This window comes from Micropterus salmoides, unplaced genomic scaffold, assembly GCF_014851395.1.
Source record: "Micropterus salmoides isolate LMB-PRFRI ecotype aquatic unplaced genomic scaffold, ASM1485139v1 Ms_hic_scaffold_8, whole genome shotgun sequence".
In the NCBI taxonomy this organism is placed as follows: Eukaryota; Metazoa; Chordata; class Actinopteri; order Centrarchiformes; family Centrarchidae; genus Micropterus; species Micropterus salmoides.
In genome coordinates this window covers 25,518,503-25,538,624 of record NW_024044570.1, presented here as the reverse complement: position 1 = coordinate 25,538,624, position 20,122 = coordinate 25,518,503, and the positions used below count along the sequence as shown (strand labels likewise).

General features: G+C 40.9%; 1 protein-coding gene across 1 annotated transcript in view; it reads left to right on the top strand.

Annotated features, from left to right (window-relative positions):
- osbpl5 (oxysterol binding protein-like 5) overlaps nucleotides 1–20,122 on the top strand; it is a 50,002-nt gene that overhangs the window by 14,257 nt on the left and 15,623 nt on the right. Inside the window, exon 2 of the mRNA XM_038706590.1 lies at nucleotides 2,670–2,731. The gene's annotated coding sequence lies outside the window, so the exon portion shown is untranslated. The remainder of the gene's footprint in view (nucleotides 1–2,669; nucleotides 2,732–20,122) is intronic.

Here is a 20,122-nt window from a genome sequence, read left to right as displayed (position 1 = left end):
AATAAAACCTTGTTAACAGATGAAGGGATTCTGTCCACAAAAATGTTAGAGGACATTTAAAATTAAACTTTATTTTTTTCATGTCTGAAACACATTCTACAGATAGACATTGAAACTGTAGTGAAAGGTGAAAGGTTGATGGTATGTCCACGTGACTACGAACAGATCATTTTCACTGTGTATTTTTTGCTGAGAATCGCATGCATCACACGGAGAGACGCTGACTCTAGATGAAGCGTTGCTGCAGCTGAGGGCTGTTTAGCCGCTCAAACCTGTTAACATGGGCACCAAAATGAAAAGCCGGAGGTTCCCGTGACGCACATACGCTCACACAGCCTGTGTGGCCTGGATGTTAGCTAAGTGGCCATGTGCCAATGGAGAGGGAAGTGGAGGTGCCTGCTGATAAAATGCTCGACCTGAATTCCAGACACTTTGGATGGACAGATGTGGATGTGCAAGGACTTTGTTCATCATCACAGACATGTTGGAGTCTTTGTTATATTTTGAATAGGTTATTAAAATCTCATGTCAGTTATATAGACTATCAGCCAGTTGTTATCAGTTTTGCCCCACTTTCTAGCCACTACTATGTTCTCAGCTGGAGCACCTACTTCTAGATTCAAGCTATTATTCACGCCCTTCCTATTGTTTCCCTTAATTGAGCGAGAGACACAACTATAAATCAGCGGACAGGATCTGGCCTAGACCCCTCCTATGAGTCAGTCCTGGCTCTGTGCTGGGAAAATGGGCGAGCTCACAGTGTTCTTATGTAAATATTACTTAGTTGTGTGCTTGCAAAGAAGCATGCAGAGTGCTGGTTATACAGTGTGCATGTGGCAGTATTTCACCCATCCATAACCATAACCGAGTTTCTAATTGCAGGGCTAGTGTGGCTAATTGTTCCCTTGCTTCATTTGTGCTCAGTTATTTGAAGCTACAAGTAGAAAGTAAAAAACTTTGTGGGAAAACCCACATGGCTCTACAGTAAGTTATAGCATTGTAACAAGTAATTTCTGCAGGTCTGTCTTTGGGTTTTATCAAAAATGGTGGGTAATTGCTAGGTTTTTTTGGTTTGTTTTTGGCAAGCATAGTGGAGGTAAAAAGGAAGACCGGTTGAGTGTTGAATGCAACTTCATAATCTTGAAGCGTCACTTCTACGTGGAGTGTAGTTTATTTTATTGCACAGTGAATGGGACCAGAGAACAGATACTTGGTTGATGTCTAGTCTAAATGAGAAAATGTAGGTCAGCTAGGAGTGTGTATTAGAAAGTGGTGTAGTCCTGGAGTTCTTCCATCCAAACCATGCCGCATTCTGGGTCACAGTGTCTCCTTCACTTCTCACAAAACTTTATTGCTCTTGTTCCATATGTTGTGCATGTTGTCATACAAAACTTTTTGTTGTTGTTGTTGTTTGGGACAAAATTAATAAATAAAATCGAAATTGGTGCTGTTTGAGAATTTTGAGGATGCCGTGGTGTTCTCAGCCAATCTTAAATAACCCCTTCCTTCCCTCTTCTCCATGTCTTTCTGTTTCCCTCTTGTTGCAGGCTGTATTTGGCTCCCATGTCCCCTGCACTCTTTGTCCCTCAAACGCTGTAGGCTCAGGGATTCTCTCTCAGTTCAATTCTTATTTAGGTTATACATACTCAAGTGTTATGGCTTCCTCTTTTGCTCAGTGATAGGATTTAAAGGCACAGATTCGGTCTCCGCTGCACGACCCATTTTACACTTGTTGGTTTGCCAGTAGATCATTAGCTAGGGTGTAGAGATCCATGCTAAGTTGTAGTTTTGAACTGCTGAAATTTTGTAGGTTTGGTGGTAGTGTGTTGTATATTAGGTGTTATGTGTGTGAGCGTGCCTGCTTCTCTGTGTTTAAGTGTGTGTTGTTTTGTTTTTTGGATTTGTGGCTTATCACACATCCCAGCTGTTCGAGAATGCATTGTTCTTTGCTCAGGCGGGATTAAGAGGCATTTCAAGGAAAAATAAAAGTCAGAGCAGAATGGATGAATGTTGAAAACAGCATTTTTAGTTGTAAACAACATAATATATGTCAAGTACAACCAATTAAAGTCACAATTAATAATAATAATAATAAACAAGTGGGTTTGTTTAAAACGGACATTACACACCTTTAAATCTTTGAAAGTGAGATTCGTCCAGACTTCCTGGATTAACATCCTCCTAGGGTGTGTATTTGATTAGTAGCTGTAGCTAACTGCTGTTAGCTAACTGCTGTAGCTGTTGACTTAGCAAACACTCACTCTGCACAGAATCCTGTTTCTTCAAAAGGATTGAGAGTGCTAGCAGTTATACAGTTATGTTTTTATTTGATTGGATCTGTGATGCACTGTAGTTGTTATTTTGCCCTAAGTCTACATTAGCTGAAGACGACCCGTAACTGAATGACAGGTGTGTGTGTGTGTGTGTGTGTGTGTGTGTGTGTGTGTGTGTGTGCAGGTGGCAAACAGACTGTGCCATTGGCCCAAGGAGACTTTAGCGGCTCCTTTAGGACTGAGACTGGGTGGGTAGGGTGGGGCTCCAACCCTCCTCAGCACAGTGGTGTGACCAGGAGGAGTATGGGAAGGAGAGACACTGGGAATGAGGCAGTTTTTTGGTTTGTACTGTGTGAGTCAAAGTGAAACCTTACACTAACTTTTATATCTGTGCAGGTGAGACAGGCTGCTCCAACAAAGGCTTCTGGATGTGGTGTCTCCTGCGACTCAGGTGAAAGGTAAGCTGAGCTCTGACCTGCTGGCCAACTCTTTAATGTCTTAATAATGCATATGGTGTTTTAGCTTCAGTTAATCGAATGGTTGGCATGTGCCATGTTACAGTTCAAGGTTAATGTTTCATTTGTGAACCTGTTTTCTCTCAGGCATCAGTCTACTTTTAAAATGTGACACAAATGCAAGTACATTTTTACCCAGTGTTGCCAGGAGGGATAACTCACTTTCTGAGCAGAACAGAGAATTAGGGCATGTCTCTTAAGATGTGAAGTAGACGTACTTTCTGTTTGTATTACATTTAAATCTTTCTGTAGCTATATCATCAGACATAGTGCCGTAAAGCTTACATTTGTGCTGTTTTGGTGACTTCTGCATTTCTATGTGATTAATTGTGTGTTAGTGTTTGAAAGTTGGAACACAGCGCAGCATTGACAGAAGAGAGAACAGTTTGACAGAACTGAGATCAGCAGCTTACAGGGTGTGTCAGATCCATATGGGTTAGAAGGGAGTTAATGTTTGGGGTTGCACAAGGACAGCTGGCTACAGAATGATACTTCAGAGCAAAACACAAAGCCCTAAAACAGGCAGTTTGCCGGGAGTGCTTGTCGATCTTTCATACAGTGGCGGAGAAAGTGTAATGATTAGTTACCATTTCTTTTTTCAGCCTCATATCCTTGTACGCTGTGTATTTTGGTCTCCCCTTGAAGGATAGTTGTATCAGTGTCTTAATGCATGTTGGTTAGTTGTAGGGCCACACCTAATGAGTATTTTTGAAATTGATTAATATTGCAATTATCACAATTAATTTATCCAAAATAAATATAAAAAATGTGTCAATATTATTAAAACTTTCTTAAGTCATCATCCTGAAAAAGAGACACCTTTCAGGGCTCAACATTAAACTTTTTTGCAACTGGCCCCACTGGGCCAGTGGGTTTGAAACTTACTGAAGACAGTTTTTATTGTCCCTCCTTCCAAAAGTGTTTAATCGTTTATTAAATACATCCTGGATATAAAACACTAAACAAAAATGTAGTCATAGTTAAAATTATAAAAAATAAAAAGGTTAACTCAAACAGGACGTGCTCTCCTGCTGACAGCCATCTATGAAAAATGTACACAGAGCAGCAGACACGAGTCCCCTCTATCCTGATGAACGGGTTGCCATGGTAGCGACCTGTCAATCACAAGGTAGTCCCGTACAAAAGCATACACTGCATAATTGTCTATTTTCTATTCTATTTGTAAATAGGACCATAATATACTAAATGAACATCATGCTGTGTTGAAGAAGACTTGAAACTAGCGACTGAGACTATAAACTCATTTAAAAGTGTTTACTGAGGTAATAAATCAGCTGAGAAGTAGCAACATTTTACCATTATTTCTAATGGATCTCGCACCCTGCTGGCCGTTAGAGAGAATGCAGCTTTAAGTTCTGTCTGCATGGTTTCACTTTTGACCCAGAGGTTGCCGCGTGATTGAGATTAGAGAAATAACATTTGACAACCTCTTGTCACGTAACTACAACTCTGGATTGGACATTGGTGTGCACCAAGAGCTGCAAAACAACTGCAGAATGTTGAGTTTCATTTTTATTTTATTTTTTAAATACTAATGTTGCTGGTTCAACTGTCCCGACGTTACTTTTTTACTGGCCCCGGGCTATTGGGCCACCGTTATTGTCGAGCCCTATTGTATTTTAAAATTAGTAAAATTTCCTAGTAACTACTGTGTTATGATATTAATAATAATATTAGACCCTATTTGTCAGATGCAGGATCAGAAAAATACTGGACCTCAAAGGAATTGCTGTGACACAGATAAATTATAAATAAACAACACTGCATGCCAACCCTTTCCCTGAAGTGGAGAATCAGTAGTTTTACTCAAGTACTTGACTGTAACAACAGTCTGTAATATTAGTATAAGCCATTTTCTCACTCATAAGTGGCCCGTTGAAGTAAAGAGAATATAAAATGGCGGAACATTAGATACACACATTAGATACGTATGGTGTTGCACAAAACACTATTATAGTGGGGGCGACGAATAAACATTTAGAAAGTCAGTTTGAAGTGAGTACTACTAACTGAAACACAATCCTAATATGTCAGGCTTGTGTGGGGACAAAAAGTAAACAGGATTAGCGGTGCCAACTTAATGCCATCTTGACAAAACGCTTCAGGATGCTTTCGCTTCAAGTGTTCGTGCACAACAAGATGTACTGCTGTGATAAGCCATTTCCAATTTACAGCGCTTATGGAGCTCCACATTCTTGGGTCTAAAATTCTCTCGAGCTTTACATGGTCGTAGGTGAGGATTTTTAGCTACTGCTTGTTCTCCGGGTGACTCCCTGCATAAGCCGGACATAGCACTGCAATGTAATGCATCGACGCACATCAGCAAATCAGCGTATTTCTGAATCGATGACTCATCCCCGCCCTAGCTAGTTGAATAAATGGTATTGGAGACATTCAGCTGTTGGGTGCAAAGATGCCAACCACATTATTACACATTTAACACTTACTGTAAAAAACGTTGTGTTTGGTGTGGTGGAATCACATTGATAAAGTTAAGTATTCTTGCTGTTTTTGATTTTGGTACCCTGAAACTGCTTTTTGCTTTTCTGTTCTGTAGAATGGCAGCGGACTGTACTTGGCTAGTTGTGAAAACACTGAACACCTGCTCATATCAGTCAGGAAGCGTTTGGATTCCGCCTTACCCATGCTGTTTATCTTGGCATGAGCCTGCAGCAGCAAGACAAGTTTTTTTTTTTTACTGCAGATTACACATTAACCAGACAAAAGGTCTCAACCTGTACCTGCAGCTCACACCCACGCTACTCTTGGCCCATGTTTTTGTCTGTCTTTGTCTTTGTTTTAACTTTGCGTCTCACATCGTTTTCATCTACAGTAGTGGTCGGCAGTAAGCGGTGAAATAAATAAACACTTTGATAGCGGCTGGTGCTGAAATAGATCTCAGTCATATCAGCAACAGTTCACATAATCACTTCCTCTTAAATGATTGTGCCTACAAAATAAAAGCATGTGAATGTTTTTTTAGCAGTACTGGTTTATTTTGAGTTGAATTGAGCTTTTACTTTGAAAAGTTCTGAAGGACATTCAAGAGAGTCTGTGGCTTGCTTAACACACCTCTGAAATAGCCGTTCGGAAACGTGAGATTGGATTCCCCTGAATAATAAGCACAGGACTTTCCTCTGCCTGGAGATGCTGGGGAAATGAAAATAAGCGTCCATAGGCTGGATGTGGATCATTCGCTGGGACGCACATACTGCTTTTATTGTGAACATGTGAAACTGTCTCTTCATAGTTATTTTGTTGAAGAGGGAAAAAAACATGTTTGCGCAATAGGGGACCGAACATATAATCCTCCAATTGAAAGGCATGTCCACGACTGACCAAGCTGACCGAGCTAACCGAACACTCAGTCTTAGTTGCCGACCCCCTGACCTACAGCGTTAACACTGAAACAACATGACCGTGGTGGAGTAACTCTTAGATATTCAGTGCTTCCTTAGAACTTCATAAAACTCTTATAACTGTGTTTGAAAAAAAAAATTGTTTCTATATGTTGACAGCAGCAACACACTTGCCACATTTGAAGTTGATTGGATGTTACTGACATAATCAAAATACAGACAGACAAACACACGCACAGATTTCTTCCTTTATTAGAGAGATGGTTATAAATACTTTGTTTTATGTTTCAGTCAACTAACTGACTGGTTACAGAGTTCCCTTATAAGTTTTGTTTTCCATTCAAAAGGCTTAGTATCGTGCACGCAGTGTAGTGTCCGTTTACTGGTCATGGTATTAAAGAAATTCATGAACTGTTTGTCAACAGATGGAGGATTTCAGGAAATTGTCACACTCCTTATTCAATCTCCACCAACTCAACTTTAAACTTCAAACACTTCTGTGTTTAATTATATGAAAGAGGTACTGCTTAGTACCTACATGCTGAAATACTAAAATGTCACCTTTTATGTCTGTCTCTGTTCTTTTTCTTGTACTCTTAAGGTCTTACATGTTAAAACTACAACGAAAAACTGTAATGACCAAATAACATGGGAGACTTCATATCATTGGGAAGGTTAAAATCAAGGGCAACTGGACTCTGTTAAAGATACTTGAAGACGTTTCGTGTCCTTCGTTTGTCACATCCTCTACTAACTGTTAATTAAATTTCAAAGACTGATTTTACCGGTCTTTGCCTTGGTGTAAAGAGGAATAACAAGATAAATAGAAATATGAAAGCTTTTGTTAACGGCAGAATTGCTTTTCTTTCCATATTTCGTCTTTCCTAAGGGTCTAATGCTTAACATTTCAACAAATCACTTGATGTAGCATAGTATAATATGTATGATTTAAGGCACAGTCAGAGTAATAGGATGGGAAAAGGAGATGAATGGGTCTTACCTTAAATTAAAGGGTAACATAGGCGTATATGTTTTACTTAATGTTAGCCTGGAGCCAGTTCATGAAAGACTAGCCGACCTGGCCCGACCTTGTAATGATGAATCTAAAGGAACCGTAAGTCCAAATTGGTTGTCAGGCAGAATAAATTAAGGGGGGTGCTAGTAGTGCTAAATAGCATCTGCACTAGGAAGAGCTGCATTCACAGAAAATGGAGTACCCAGCAGTCTCTTTTGATCAGCAAAGCAAAGTGTAATGTTTAATGAGATCAACACTGAGGGGGCCAGTGTGAGATTTCTGTTTATTTATTGTGTTCCTGATGGTTAGAGAGTGGCTTTTTCCATCTTTGTGTTGGATCTGAGACTCTCCCTGTGTATTAGTGACACATGGAAACCAATCTGGACTCCCCATTCTTTCTGAAACAGCAGAATCACAGCAAAAGTAACACACCACTGTGGAAATGTAGATTTATTAGGGTGGCAGTAAAAGTCTCTTTGGTGGAGACCTCGAACCTGGGGACTGTCTGTGTTATCCTTAAAGGTACTATTTGTTAAGATCTGCACTTTCTATCTGCATCAGTGAGTAAGTATATTAGCTATTCAGGAACACTAAAATGTGTCATGTGGTTGGCATATGGTACTCTAGATGCTCTATGTAATCTTCTTGAAAAGGCTAACTGATTCCTGAAGTCAGTCTGTGGTGCAGCAGTCCTGTTGATATGATCATTTGCATATTATATGACTAATTGATGTGTCACACTGTTCTCCCACAGAAGAAAGAAATCAACCTATGCGCATAGCTTTGGCCTTTTTCAGAGTATTTAAATTTCACCTAACCTGGTGGTTCTTGTTTTAAAGCTAGGGTAGGCAATCTATTTCAGATGCATTTTTTGTTATGTTTGTTGAAATTGTCTTTACATCCCAACAATCAATAAATCAAATGTTCTGACACAAAAGTGAAACAAATCCGGTATCTGTGGCTGTCGCAGGATATTAATAAGCACAGGCAATCATTTCATTAAGGCCAAATGAAATGATTGGCTGGCCTACCTGCCTACGTACCTGCACACAGTCTGCTCGTGCACTCAGTGCCGATGAAAATGTGTTTTGTCGTTGTGCTTTGGGTTGGGATCAGTCTCTCATCAGTTTGGCCAATGTTTCCTACTCTAGTAGCTTTAAGGGAGAATCCATAAAATGGTTGAAACCATTTGTTCTGTGCATTTTGTCAATTATATCAGAACAGTACTGATTGTTGTATATTTCCAGATAAAATGCTGGACAAGAATGAGATGATTTCATCGTCATTAGATCTATAGAACAAGCCTAGCGTCATTACTTTACGTTAATGTAGCTCATGGGCTGGCTTGTGACAGGACTATCAATTGACTGCTTAGACAAAGGGCTGAACTTGGTTGACCCAATTACTTCCCATTCAGTGTTTTACAAATCATGAACGAGTCTCGCTGTGGCAGTATCCATTCATCTCGGGTGTGAGAGCACCCAGCAGTCCAATATAGAGTGGGAAGCCAACTGTTTTTTTTTTTTGTAAGAGTTTCTTTTTCCCCAGATATGAGAAGCCTGGAGATTGTGTGAGAAGTGGTGTGAAGTTGGCTTGTGCCCTCTCTCACCATTCATTTACTAGGAAGGAGAGCTGGAAAAGTCCCGTGCTAAGATTAAAGGTGGGAGGAGGGTAGCAGGTCACAGATCTCACCTAGTTTCTCAGTTTTCTGGAGATGGTTGCAGCCAATGCAGTGAGGATTAATTTAAGATGATGATAGGTTTAAAGTTCAGAGTGAATATGGTGCCTCATTTTATTTGCAGAAAGTGTGTGTTTTGCGATTTTTAATTTGACAGTTTAATTGGATTCATTGCACTAATTTTATTGCTTGCGTTTTTGATAATCCAACTTTATTCTCTATAAACTGGCAATACATTGAAAACACAGATATTAGCTGTATGTAGACAACGTTGTGTGTGCTAAATGTGCCTGTGTAGGTGTGTGATAGCTCAGACTCTGACTCATCAGGAACTCTGGTCTTTTGCTTATTTTTCCATAGCTTCTTGCCTTTTTCCCTCAGTTTGTTAATTCGTGAAGTTTTATAGCTTCAGTATGCCAACGTTTTTGGCAAAGCAGTTTCAACTTCATAGCCACAGTGTTTTTATTCAGTTTTTAAAATATGTCGGTTCATGAGCTGATGGGAAGGTGCAAGCAGCAGGCTTGTTTTGCCAAGCAGAGATATTATTGCAGAAGTCATGACAAACAGACACATTTGCTTGAAATACCCAAATAAAATTTTGTTTCAGAAAATATATGAGCCATTTGGCAGCTGGTAATTGATTAAATGATAAATTACAGTCTGAGGAGTCTGTAATGGGCCCCTACCCTCTGCCTCCTACTTGGTTGTTCTTTGCTTTAGCATCTGTAATTAAAGTAATTTATCGGATACCTTGTCATCTACTTGCTTAACAGCCTTCCTGCTGTCGAGAAAGGATAGGCAGTCTCCAGATCTGTGCTGGCTGACATCTTCCTCCCAGCCCGTTGCACCTCCTGTCTCTGCGGCAGACAGACAGAAGAGCCCCTGCCCTCACTACACTCACTCCGCTGAGCACCACACTTCACCCAGCCCATATCCTGTGCTGGCTTAATCAGACACAGGCTCATTTTCTGCTCCTTTTTTCTGTATCTATTTCTCTTTCTTTGCAGCCTCCACAGCTTATTTCCTTTTCTGCCACAGTTTTTCAGCTCTATAAAAAGGCCTTGTCATGATGTAAAAGGGCCTATAAATTGCTGCAGCGCCTTGAAGTAGAACAGGAGAAAGAATGAAATTTGCATAGCACTTATATATAATTCAAAGTGCAATATGATAAGTAAAATTGGCTGATATATTGCCTTTTCATGCCTTGACTTGTGGCATTTAGAGCTGAAGGGTAGGTATATAAGGCACTGGGGTGCCTTAGCATGAAATTCACTGATACTGTCAAACTGTTGGATGGGCAAACCCCTGCTTCTTCCTTGTTTTGGTTTGCGAAGTGCCTTGCAGGGGGGGACTTTGTTAGAAACTAAATCGGACAGAGAGGTTACCCCCTGTATGTCTTCCATCAGCTTTGATGTTACCAGCATGCTTTCCTCATTCATTCATTCATTCATTCTTACTTTCAGCTATTATTTTCAATGTCCATTCTCTAGTATTGTCTTCACAATCCACTTATTTTTTGGTTCTATCTCACTAGTGATAGGAAGATAATGTATGAGCCAGTCCATCTGAATCTGTAATACTGATTAAATAAAAGTGTGTGTGTGTGTGTGTGTGTGTGCGCGCGCGCGTTTTGATTTATTTCAGTAATTCCATTCAACTTGGATATTCATTCATTACGCTATTCATTTAATTGTGATGATTAAAACTGACAACTAATGAAAATCCCAAATTCAGTATCTACGAAAATTAGAATATTACTTAAGACCAATACAAAAAAAGGATTTTTAGAAATGTTGGCCGACTGAAAAGTATGAACATGAAAAGTATGAGCATGTACAGCACTCAGTACTTAGTTGGGGCTCCTTTTGCCTGAATTACTGCAGCAGTGCGGCGTGGCATGGAGTCAATCAGTCTGTGGCACTGCTCAGGTGTTATGAGAGCCCAGGTTGCTCTGATAGTGGCCTTCAGCTCTTCTGCATAGTTGGGTCTGGCGTATCGCATCTTCTTCTTCACCCTACCCCTATAGATTTTTCTATCAGGCGAGTTTACTGGCCAATTAAGAACAGGGATACCATGGTCCTTAAACCAGGTACTGGTAGCTTTGGCACTGTGTGCAGATGCCAAGTCCTGTTGGAAAATGAAATCTGCATCTCCATAAAGTTGGTCAGCAGCAGGAAGCATGAAGTGCTCTAAAACTTCCTGGTAGACGGCTGCGTTGACCTTGGACCTCAGAAAACACAGTGGACCAACACCAGCAGATGACATGGCACCCCAAACCATCACTGACTGTGGAAACTTTACACTGGACTTCAAGCAACGTGGATTCTGTGCCTCTCCTCTCTTCCTCCAGACTTTGGGACCTTGATTTCCAAAGGAAAAGCAAAATTTACTTTCATCAGAGAACATAACTTTGGACCACTCAGCAGCAGTCCAGTCCTTTTTGTCTTTAGCCCAGGCGAGACGCTTCTGACGCTGTGTCTTGTTCAAGAGTAGCTTGACACAAGGAATGCGACAGCTGAAACCCTTGTCTTGCAAACGTCTGTGCGTGGTGGTTCTTGAAGCACTGACTCCAGCTGCAGTCCACTCTTTGTGAATCTCCCCCACATTTTTGAATGGGTTTTGTTTCACAATCCTCTCCAGGGTGCGGTTATCCTTATTGCTTGTACACTTTTTTCTACCACATCTTTTCCTTCCCTTCGCCTCTCTGTTAATGTGCTTGGACACAGAGCTCTGTGAACAGCCAGCCTCTTTAGCAATGACCTTTTGTGTCTTTCCCTCCTTGTGCAAGGTGTCAATGGTCGTCTTTTGGACAGCTGTCAAGTCAGCAGTCTTCCCCATGATTGTGTAGCCTACAGAAGTAGACTGAGAGACCATTTAAAGGCCTTTGCAGGTGTTTAGAGTTAATTAGCTGATTAGAGTGTGGCACCTGGTGTCTCTAATATTGAACCTTTTCACAATATTCAAATTTAGGAGATACTGATTTTATGATGATTGATTGAATGATTTAAACAGCATAAACCAATATTTACTAGCATCATGTGCCACAGAACACTAAAATATGTGTAAATGAATAAATTCATACTTCACTGTTCATAGGAAATCTAAATGGAGCAGAAAAAATATTAACTTGAGGAGCCAAAACACTCACATGGTCTTTAAAGGAGGTTTAAAATACATTTTGGAAGGTTTTAAGATGCTTTTATAATGTTTTTTATTACCTTTTCTTCACTATTCACTGCAATTTTAAATAAAGAACATCCTTAGCCTAGCCAGGCCTGCTGGTTCTCACACATAGCCACCCCTGGCCTGGATCCATCCATATAGGCAGCCAGCTGGCATGGTCTGTCTGCCAGGTCAAACATGGTTCCAGTGTGTGGATCCATGAATTGGTAGAGGTTTTAGATTTATTAAGAAAGGGGAACATGACTGTTTCATCAAGTGATTGGGGAAGGTTCAAACACACACACACACACACACACGCACACACGCACACACACACACACACACACACACACACACACACACACACACACACACACACACACACACACACACACACACAGAGAGGGAGTGAGAGGTGTTTTGATGTACTCCTATCTGTGGCTCTGTTTTCAGATATATACTGCTTCATCCTTGCACCCCTACTTGTCACCCTCAGCTTGAACCAGAATCTGAGCTAGTTTCCCAACCCCCTTGTAGGGAATTCTAGGTCTCACTTTCAGGATATGTTTACCTTGCTCTCTCCCTTCTCCCTGACAGTAGCGTCTGTTCTCAGAAACCAGCTGTGTCTATGAAGAGAGGTTGTGTCTCCTGCCAGTCTAACCTGTAGCACAGTCACTCTGCCCAACTGACCTTAGCCCCTCTCCTTCCCCTCAGCGTTCAAGTCACAGCTGGGCAACAAGTTCTCTGACAACTTTCCTGGTCTAGGTGCAAGCTGAAATGCTCTTTCACATTAGCAAGACTTTGAAGGTAGCCAGTAGATTGTTGACATTACTGCAGCATTAGGGAGGGGCATGTTGGGTAGAACAGGTGGGGATTGTGGTTGCAAAGGAGTAGTGAAGGTCTGCCATGGCTATGGACCACCGCAGTCGCCACACAACAAAGAGAGTTTCATATTTTAAGTAAGATCAAATGGGAAGTCTGGCTGGAAGGCATTTTCTCAATGTGAATTCCTTAAAATATACTGCAACCCCCGCAAGACTCAGAATAGAACAACTAAACCACACATCCTCTCACAGAGTGTCACAAAATTAGCCTCCTGTGTCTCCTTTTTTTAAACAGTAGCACTGGACCTAGTTCTGCCTTCCTCATGTCCTCTTAGACACATTTTGTTTTCATTTAGTTCGAGATTTTTAGATGGTTTGAATGTTAGAAATATCAATGTACAGTAGTCAGTATATTTCTTAAGCTGCCTTCAGATGATAAGAAATTTGCAATTTGAGCATAGTGCAGAGGCAAAAGGCAGCCCACGTATACGTCATCTAAAAGTGGGCCAACTTCAGCACTGGATTTAGCTACGTTTGTAAACTATATGCCTATTCACAAACATGGTAGAGCCATCTGACTGCTGACATTACTTTTCCTGGCAAGATTGTGGTGGGTTTTTAATGTTACAGTTCGGGGAACTCTGAAACACACAGTAGGCTATTAGTTTTTCTTCTTATTTTGAGCGGTCCGCCCCGTCACAGGTAGCGCTCTGTCATGTTTGGGCGCCACCAGTCTTCCCATAGGAAAACAATGGCACAGCCAGTGAAGAGCAGTTTTACCACTGATATGTGGGCACCTCAAGGCTACTTCTCCCATTTCCTGGGATTGAACTAGGCCAGTGTTATTAACATTTTATTCACTTTTATTCAGGTGAATGAACATACGTGTTACAGGGGGGCTAGATGTCTTTTGAACTATGCATGATGCTGAAAAGCCTTGCATAGAATGAGATACAACGGGGTCAACTTGTTTTAGTTTTCTTGTTTTATTTAGTGATAGTGTTTTTGCAACGATAGATTTAATTTCCTTCTCATTTTTGTTGATGATAATAACTGCGTTTGGAAAAAACACAATTACCATCTGCTGCTTCTTCATTTTTTTTATTGCGGTCCTTAGCAGTAGTTTAATATTTTACAGGATGCGACAGTAGATTGATAGAAAAATTACATGTTTCTTTTGCAGGAATAATAAAAGCAATTGAACAGGTGGATGTAGTTACCATAAAAAACGATGTCTGTGTCTGTAAGCAATCCTGTTGCAGTATTATAGGTGGCAGTGGATGAAATGCACAGCACACGAGCAAATGGAAGAACAAATGTCTGCACATCTTGTTTGTGTGTGTGCGCACGTCGCCTCCCTGCCCAGTGCACCATTTATAAAAAAAAAAGAAAAAAGTGGCCCGTCTGCTGCAATATGTTGCGGTTTACGCTGTTAATGCATATACTGTACTTGGCGGCAACCTGTTTGTGTATATCTAGGTCGTATGGCCGTCCATTAGTCCTGTCACTGGAGATGGGGGGTTAACAGGGTTGGGGGTGCTGAAGAGAGGACAGATGGAGTTATGGAAGGGATGGAGTGAGGATCTGGACTTAATCTGTGCCATCATATTAGCAACAGCTGGCTTTATGCTGGCTCTCAGTATTGCAAGGCTCTCACACACAAGCCGAGCACATATTGCAGTGTGTTCACACACAATGGAGTCTCCTGGAGAATTGAGATTCTGATGGTCAGTATTGTTCTTGAATCAAGAATAGTATACTTCTATACCCCCTTTCTTTTTTCCTTCTTTTAAATAAAATCATTTAAAGCTTTTCCAAACAATTGTCATAAGTTAGGTAAAAATATGGGGTAGGTGTTAAGGGTGTTTTTCTTATATTGATTAGGTACATTTTTTCACTCTTATGTCCTAAGGTCGGAATATGAGGTGTTGTGTCTTATTGTTTTTGTTTTGTTTGGTGTGAGCTCACCAAACTTAATTCCCATCGGCTATGTTGAAATGGTAATAAAGTCTTTTCCTCTTGGACCTTATATATTTGTACCTAACATGTGCATCATGGCAGAAACAAACCATGTGCAGTTTCAGTTTAATTAGATGCCGTCTAATTTTTTTTTTAATAAACTTAAAATCACGATGTGAAAATGTTCACCCATATTAAAATGTAACAAAGTGCATCAGTTGGGCAGAACTTGTTGAATTATTAAGTAACTTTTAAGACAACAACCTACCGTAACCCGCCTTCCCTCCCCGCCCCGCAGCTAATTGTTTAAAACACAGTCAGACTCCTCACCAGGGGGACCGAGAGAAATGCCGGTGCTCTGTAATAGAGACAGAGAGATGTCGACAGCAGCAGAAGCAGTAAGACAGAAGAAAACTGGGAGGTAAGGAAGGTTTGAGTTTGGCTTGCTGGCCATTTAACGTTAGCTGTATTGGTGCCCTTTGTTGTTCAACATTTTCACAGGGCCGATGTGCTTGTCACTTTTCATCAACTGACCAATCACAGCCTGGATGGGGCAGGAAATTAAAAAAAAGTTTGGGGTGCTACAGCAAACTTTACAATGTAGAACAAAATATGATTATTGACAAGTTGGTACGTAGTATTAACAAATGAGGGTCCAATGTAGAGCCTTTTTCCGGCACAAGGATTTAATGAATAAAAACAACCCACAGAAATGATACAGTTATAACTGGATAAAACATTCAACTAGTGGTAAGAAAGTATCCTATTATATGAAATTGTAATGAATGTAGTATTTAATATATTATTGGTATACTAGCAGTATACTATTAATTAAACATTATACTCTTTATTTAATACACTCATGTACAGTTCCTCCTCCAGGTTGTGGATAGAGACTCTGCATTAGAAGATTTACATTGAGCCGGTGCCAGTGTGCCAATATTTGCTGCGCCTCCTCCGTAGAGCAACACACTTCCCTTGTTGTTTTACATCTGTTTTACTAGTTATTGTTATAAATATTGTTTAACTTTGTTCAAGTTGAGAAATACACATTTCAAAATGTCAAAAATTTGTTTAGGGCTGTCCCTGATTAAGGATTTACATAGTCGAATCAGAATCGTCAAGTCCTGCCTATAGTCAACTAATAGTAGATTTGTGTGTTTTTGTAACAGTGGTAGCTCCACTTTAATCTTGAGAAGCTGCAGAACTGCAGTCTCTATTCATTCAACTTACACTGTAAATTTCCAGCTAAACTGAGGCTTTTTGAAGACCCTTTTCTCTCTCTCTCTTACTCTTTCGCCTGTCATTCACCGGTCTTGTGCATGCACGTCGCGGTTCCTCGCAGGTCTATTTCAAGTAGCCGGCTATTTTAAAACGATATAATATTCTCTGTGTGGTTCATCAACAGTGATAAATTATCCAAAAGTCTCGCAAGGTGTGGACAACTCGCCACAACACCACTGAAGCAGGGGCTCGGTCTCTTCAGCAAGGGTTCCTCTTCTGCAACTACATACTACACACCTACACATGCGCACATGACGACCCAGGGTTAGGGTTACAATTTTGGATTTATTTACGCACTTATTGAAAGTTTTATTCTTTTTACATGTTTATTTACAGCATTAAACATTGAAATGTATATTTTCAGGCTCCGCCCATCGAAGCATCGAATCTTCGACTATTGGGGATCAGTCCTAATTTTTTGCATTTTCCTTGATAATCAAGCAAGCAGACTCATAGTACCATTTGTTCCATTATAATCGAATTGCATCTCACAATATTGTCCACAATAATTGCAATATGACTTGTTCTCCAAATCATGCAGCCATACTGCTGATCTACTTTTACGTTTGTGAAATCATGCATTGGAAACTAGCAATGACAGAGAGAGTTAAAGGTGACACAAAGTTAAACATTATCTAAACATTGTTGGTACAGACTGCTGTCTGTCTGCGAAGGCATATGCCAAGGTTTTGGGAAAAGCTTAATTTTCTCCTTCATTTCATTTCCACACAGTGAAGCCGGCACTCCCAGATTTGTCCACTGGGATTGTTTTCAAAAAGTACAGTTTTGGGGTGTGAAAAATTATGACAAAATGGCCAGAAGCCCAAAATGGACAGCAAAAGATGTGTTACAAAATTTAGATGTGTTAGTGTAGAAAGGAATTTAGCGCGAACTGCCAAAACCCAGCATGATGCCATGTTCCCCGCTGCTCCCCGATGTGCTTTGTATGTGTCTCTGTGTGCTTAGTCAATTGAGTAAACCGTCTCTTAGCCAGATAATCATACAGTGTTTTTGAGCAGAATTCAGGTTGTGGGTTGACCTGGATCTGTGGATAATGCAAGCTATGACATTTTTCCTGGTACAGCCAGGGTTACTATCAGTCTCTACATCTGCAGCCCAGCCTTGTGTGTCCCTGAGATTCATGCTAGTCAGATCAGTCAAGCTTATTAACCAGAAACAGGTTAGAACATGTCAACGTTGTCCCTTCATGACCCCTCCCTCCTTCTCCCAGATGGTGTAATTATTACTAAAAACAACAAGTGACAAGTGCTTTCACTTCGACAAGGTAACTGGGGGTCAGCCTCCTTTGTTGTTGTTGTCTCTGTCTTTCTTTTCATACTTGAAGTTGAATGTGTGACACAGGAATATGTTATTGATTGGCCTGGCACTGCTACCTTACAGTTATCTTTTCCTTTCACTGGGTAAATATTAGGCCTAGCACATGTGTAGCATGACTGTGGTAGATGAAGTTAATGTTAGCCTAGCCTGGCAAACTTTAGCATGATTGCATGTTGTGTGTCAGTATTAATAGAGGGTCAGTCAAAGGGTAGAGTGACTGCTTAGAGCAAGCAAAATGGTCCTTGAATTCCTCTTTGGACACTCGTTGGATATGTTCCGCTCACTATTTCTCCATTGTCAGTATATAAACCAGTGTGGACTGAAAAACCTTTTCATTCGCTGAGTCTAGAACTTTTTCAGTGTTTCTCCAGCCAGTATATATATATATATATATATATATCCTTTTGCTGTTGATGTCCTGTTATGTTTCCCCCTCACAGTGGCAACTTCTCTGTTGCACACACCTCTTCACGTCTTCTCTTACTTCTGTAAAGGCCAACACTGAACTCCTTAACCTCAGAAGATACGGGAGCCAAATGTTTTGATTTATATTTGGACACGAAAACACCTCAGTATATTTTTCATTTACTTTTAAATATACTCCTTTGAATAATGCATATAAGTACTGCAATAAAGCAAATAGTATTGGTTATCGTTTGAATAAATGACGTAGACCACCTGCTCTGATGTAATAAGACTGCTACTCACAGAGTAACTGCTGGTGTGTGCGTGTGATCTGTGCGTTCATGTATGTGTGTTTGTGGTAATGCGCACTAAATGTGGCTTTTCCGCCACTGTTGCTTGGATTGGCTAGTTGGAGAGGGGCATTTTCCTCTCCTTTGGCGCTACATCATGTGCATGTGTAATCATCCTTTCAGTCTGCAGCAACAAGGCAGGCACACGCACACACGGTCACGTATGCACATCCACACAATCATTTTTTACACTTACGTCATTCAACAAACACTATATGCGCAACTGACAGTTCCCACCCCCCACCCCAACACACACATTAAGCGTGCGTGGATTCCACACCCATGCTCAGTCTAGACTACATAATACGCTCACACACACAGGTTTTCTCCAAACAATTCCCGTCCTGATTGAGTGATTGGTTTGTCCTGTCAGTCTGCATGTCTGCCCAAATCTTGACCGGCCTTAGGGCCTGTATTGTAAGCAGTATTAATTATCTGTGTGTGTGTGACAGTTTGGCAGCCCATTGTGTGTTTACTGTGTAATGCTAAAGCTTCATGCTCGTTCCCATGCAGCCTGCTGTACTATTCATGCACTGCAGCAATGGAATGCTATTTATAGACCTGCCCCACAAGGACAAATAAGGCTCCTTTTCTGGAAGAATACATTTACCTATACGCTATCTTGGTTGGTTATATCTGCCTTTTTGAAAGAACAAAGGAGCAGAGGGCAGTAGGCAGAAATGTACAGAGAAGATTGCAATATCAGAAATGAGAAGAGAGTCAGGAGGTTGAGAGAATGAGTCACAGAGGCAGGGTAGAAAACGGAGGGAAGCAGGGAGTGGTGTGACGAGTATACGGATATGAGTGTGCTTGTATATTTTTGATATGTACATACTATATGTATGTAATTGATGAGGGAGGGTACAATTTGTTAAGCACCAAGACTCCTCCAGCATTACATGTGGTTTTCCAATTTCCAGTTAAAGCCATTTTAAACCCACAAGTTTTCTTACCAGTATGTACGCTTTGACATATTGCACTTGCCTCATTGTAATCACAGTTGAATAATGTGGGAGAGTCAAAAGATGAATCAGTCTGTGAAAATGTTCTATGAATGAATTTTATGTAACACACATAAAATGTTCCTGGATGTTGTAATTGACTTGTAGGCGAGACAGCTCTGGAGGCAGGGAGTCAGAGGGTCTTGTCTGCTGTACGTGTTTGTGCACTGTAAGAAAATGAATGGGATTACATTGATCTGTGCAATGCACAGTGTGGCCAATCTGACAGACGCAGGTGGTACCAGCTAAGCTCCGTTAACCTTAGCGTTTTACCGTCGGCTCTGATTTGCTCTGATCAGCTCACCACCCGCTTGAACAAGCAATTAATAAGATGCTATAATTAGTTTGCAACATGTTGATTGTTACAGAGCTCAGTAGAGGAGAGAACTGTGCATAAGAGAGAGGAGAGGACAGGCAAAGCAAGGTGAAGTGCTACGTCACTGTCTCCAGGTATCAAAGGAGAAAAACACGTCTGTCATTACCAGCCCACAGATACACAGGAGACAGAAGTCTTGACACAGTTCTGTCTCTGGATTCGTGTACAAGCATGCATATGCCTGTGCAGTTTCTGGTATGTGTGCTTGTTTTCGTCTCCTTTATGTGGGCATGGTGGCCTGAAAATATGACTAATCCACTCACTGCTGTAAATGAACAACAGCACAATAACTACATGAAGCTGCAGCGCCACAGCTTGATCCTGCACACATCCGCAGTAGCATTTGTCACCTTTTGTGTGCTTCTCATTAGTAGATTCTTCTGGATATTAAAGGAATGACTGAGCACAGTTCTTTTGGGGAGGTGAAGCAATTTGTGCACTAAAGCTGATGCAGGCAGGCAGGGGTGGATGGAGGAGTAATGGCGAAGGAGGTCTTCTTGGACAGTGGCTCTCTGTGGGCAGAGTGGCTGAACTTGGTTGGAGACGCTGTCTGTCACATACA